Genomic DNA, 3,619 nt, shown 5'->3' on the forward strand with positions numbered 1-3,619 from the left:
CAAAAGCACAAACAATCTTTCTATAACTCAGACTAAAAAGAAGCTCTGTTTTCACCACTGCCTCCCTGCAGGAAATTAGCTTAATCTGGTGTGAGTGAACAGAACGTAGGACCATATGGGGCCTTTTGGGGAGAGACCTCACCTATATTCTCTGCCTGCCGCTTGTTTATAGAAAAACTTTAACCTCCTAAGCTTTCCCAGAAGAATTCTGAAGAATAAATTTAATCAGCGAAGTGAGAAAGTTTAGAAATAATGGTAAACAGTCAAGCAAGATGAAATAATCATAGTTTAAACATTAAACAAAATCAAGGACATTTAGTTTCTCCTAAAGGACAGCATATGATATTCTGAGCCATATCCTTATTTGTTATTTTGCATATACTGAAATCCCCACTAGGTAGAAGAAGTCAACTGCATGTTGACCACAAGCACATAGACTCAGATCAGTTGGAACCAGAAGATTTATGATGTTGACTCCGAATTACCTCTCCACCAGCCAATCAGAAGAAGGTCCATGAGCTGGTTATGTACCCCACCACCCTCTCCCTCATCCTCTCTTTAATAAAACCTTTCCCTGAAAGCCACAGGGAAATTGGGTCTTTTGAGCACTAGCCACCTAGACTCCTTGCTTGGCGCCCTGCACTAAACTCTGCACTTTCCTTCCCCACAACCTGGTGTCAATAGATTGGCTTCACTGCGCGTGGGCAAGCAGACCCATGTTTGGTTTGGTAACACAAAATTGACTGAACACGAGCGTGGTGTCCAGAACAAAAAGATTGTCATCAGGATTTATAGACAACACGTGCACAGGGTCCCCCGAGGGTGGCAGTGAGCGCAACGCACTTGTAACCTTTGCATTGCATCGTCAGCCCAAACAGGATTTAAAGGAAAGATCTTTTTTAAAAGGCAAAGCACTACTGGGTGTATCATTTAGGGTGAAGAAGCAAGCAAGAAAAGCTTTCATTGAAAAAAGTGCTGTAAGAACAGTGCAGGAAGGGTGTGGGTCCCCTAGGTTTGGATGGCCCTTGGCCAGCAGTGCTATTCCACATACAGGCTGGTGAAGCCAGGTTTCCTCTCCGCCATGAGGACGTGAAGATCAGAGCAGCTGGAGGGAGGAAAAGGGAGCAAGTGTGTGTTCCTCTGGGCTGGTGAAGGTGCCCGTCTCAGAAATAGCACTAGGGTGGTGCTGGGACCAGAGACGGAGCGTCCCAGAGAGAGGTGACAGACTTGCTCCTCCTACCTCACCCCACCCCACCCAGTCGCCCAACCTGAAGCCAATCAAGGCTCAGGAACCTTGCTTTAGGTGCCACTAATGGACTCCTGGACTCCTTAGGGGCATGAACCAGGGTGGGGGACCATTCTGCGGGGTCCCATTTCCTCCCAGCCCAAAGGATGCGCAATCCCAGTGGAAGGGAAGCCAGCTCCTTGCCCACTCTTAATCTTTGGAGGAGTGAAAGCCACATGATTAGAACGAGTTTCTACTTCAGCCCAAACTGGACTCCAGCAAGGTTTGTTCTGGCACTCTAAAGAAGTGTCAATTGGTTCAGACGAAGTGAGCCTCAAGTGATTTTTTTTTTTTTAAATTGAAGTGTAGTTGATTTACTTATATTAGTTTCATGTGTACAGCAAAGTGATTCAGTTATATATATATATATATATATATATATATATATATATATATATTTCAGATTATTTTCCATTATAGGTTACTACAAGATTTTGAATATAGTTCCCTGTCCTATATAGTACATTCTTATTGTTTATTTTATGTATAGTAGTTTGTATCTATTAAGTGATTTTAAAATGCATCTGGGATTTGGTCCTGGATTGATTCGAGAACCCACCCCCCCAAAGATACCAAACTCCATGGATACTCAACTCCCTTATGTAAAAATGACATAAGGGGACTTCCCTGGTGGTGCAGCGGTTAAGACTTTATGCTCCCAATGCAGGGGGCCCAGGTTCAATCCCTGGTCAGGGAACTAGATCCCACATGCATCCTACAGCCAAGAATTTGCATGCCACACCTAAGGAGCCCATGAGCCACAACTAAGACCGAGCACAACCAAATAAATAAATATGTTCTAAAAAATAATAATAATAAAAAATAACATGACGTAGGGAGGACTGTAAGAGGCAAGCTTCTCAACTCCCTCTCGGCTTCCATCCCTAGGGAGAGCTCAGGCACTGGCCATGCCTGATCAGTGAGGTCTGGAATGGTCCCTGCCACTGGAATTTTCAAAACTATTCCCAGGAGATCTTGCTGTGCTGCTGGGTATAGGGCATCAGAGGGTCAGGCACTCATGGTTTGTAGTAAATATGCAAAAGCATCGTAGGAAGGAGTATCATATACAAAATACAGTTTAGGACCCATGTTCAAGAGGAAACATACAAAGGAGCAAAGAATTATATATTTAGTGCACTTTTTTGTACTCTGGAAAACAATTAAGTGGAGCAGGGAATCAAGTGAACAAGAATCAAAGTTAAACTAGGTCAAAAGGCAGATTGGAGAATTAAGAAAGCAAATAAAAGACAAAATGCCATTTGAAAAGTAACACATTAGAAACAGCAAGAAACAATGATCACAGCTGCCAAGCAAATTGGTGACAGCAAGGAAGAACCGGAAATACTAACACAGAAGGAAAGACAAAGATGAAAGCAACTGAAGGCCACAGATACGGACGGCACTCCTGACACCCAGCTCATACAAATCAGGCGGGCCACAGTCTTTTCCTCAAGTTTGAAACACATGACAGGAAAAATTTATAATTTAGATAAGTACTAAGTACTCCTCTCGATCCAAAGGAAGCAGAATTGAATAGAAAATTTAAAAGTATAAAGATGGCCAATTAGCTTATAGAAGGATTCCATGTAAATTTAGTAAAATGAAAATCAAAATAATGTAATGTTGCTTTTACAGTCCGTGTTGGTAAAAACCGAAACGATTAGTAAAACCTAGTATTGACAAGGTATAAAATAAACACTTGTGTATAAGGTTGGATAAAACTATCATGTTAAAATGCAAACACCACCTTACCAGCATCTTCACCACTAGGCAATTATCTACACGCATCCACACACTTAGGGCAGGAATATGTACAAGTAAGATCATTCCAGCATTTTTAGTAATTGCAAAAAAAAAAGAAAGAAAGAAAGAAAAAAATCTAAACTTTTGTTTGTAGAGGCCTGGTTTAAATTATGAACTGTCTGAATAAAGGGAATGATAAGTATTGAGAATATGTTAGGATACAGTAACTCTACATTTGTTGATATAGAAAGACCTTTAAGATGAATCAAGTGACAAGCATGGTATTAATAGCAGTTATAATATGAATTCCTATGTTTCTAAAAAGGATATAGCTTATATTCATATAAAATGTATTAAAAAATCTGCAATAAATTGTTTGTAGTGATTACAGCTGAATGAAACTGAGCATTTGAGAGTAAAAGTGATATTTTATTTTATACCCTTGTATTCTGTTTGAAATTTTAATCACATGCTTGTATTTCTTCTCCACTTTTAATGATATAAGACTTTGGAAGTTTTCCATTAAAAATGGTTAGATATTTTTTAAGTTTTAGGGGTTTTTTTATGGAAAAAAATCATTAACTAGAAAAA

Source organism: Hippopotamus amphibius, chromosome 10 (genome assembly GCF_030028045.1).
Source record: "Hippopotamus amphibius kiboko isolate mHipAmp2 chromosome 10, mHipAmp2.hap2, whole genome shotgun sequence".
In the NCBI taxonomy this organism is placed as follows: domain Eukaryota; kingdom Metazoa; phylum Chordata; class Mammalia; order Artiodactyla; family Hippopotamidae; genus Hippopotamus; species Hippopotamus amphibius.